General features: G+C 51.9%; 1 protein-coding gene across 1 annotated transcript in view; it reads right to left on the bottom strand.

Annotated features, from left to right (window-relative positions):
• LOC119585906 (achaete-scute complex protein T4-like) overlaps positions 1–422 on the bottom strand; it is a 28421-nt gene that overhangs the window by 6791 nt on the left and 21208 nt on the right. The gene's annotated exons all lie outside the window — the stretch shown is intronic.

Genomic DNA, 422 nt, shown 5'->3' with positions numbered 1-422 from the left:
GTAGCTTGAGGATAAAGCCATATAATAGTCATGAGCCCCGAAATGGACCGACCACGGCGATGAAATGTCTTATGCAGCATCTCAGACGAAACCTCAATTGACGCATCTACTCGGCACGTGCGAACGTCTCAAACCCCTTTTCGGAGGGCGATATAAAAGGGTTATGAGTTTCAGCTCCCCTTCTTTTTTCCCCTTAGCAGGTTCAATATGCACGTGTTTTTTGTTAAGTGTAGGCATAGCAGGTACAGCTGCAGCCAGGTAGGAATAATGGTAGGACGTGTGTGTGAGAGAGGGGAGGGAGAGAGGAGGGAGGCTGTGCAGCTGCTCTGACTGGCCGGACCCGTCCTGCTCGGTCTGGGATGGTGCGGCCCGGTGTGGTGCTGCTCCGATACAGTGAAGGATGTAGCATCTTTTTACATGGG

This window comes from Penaeus monodon, chromosome 20 (assembly GCF_015228065.2).
Source record: "Penaeus monodon isolate SGIC_2016 chromosome 20, NSTDA_Pmon_1, whole genome shotgun sequence".
Lineage (NCBI taxonomy): Eukaryota > Metazoa > Arthropoda > Malacostraca > Decapoda > Penaeidae > Penaeus > Penaeus monodon.
This window is presented reverse-complemented; position numbering and strand designations above follow the sequence as displayed.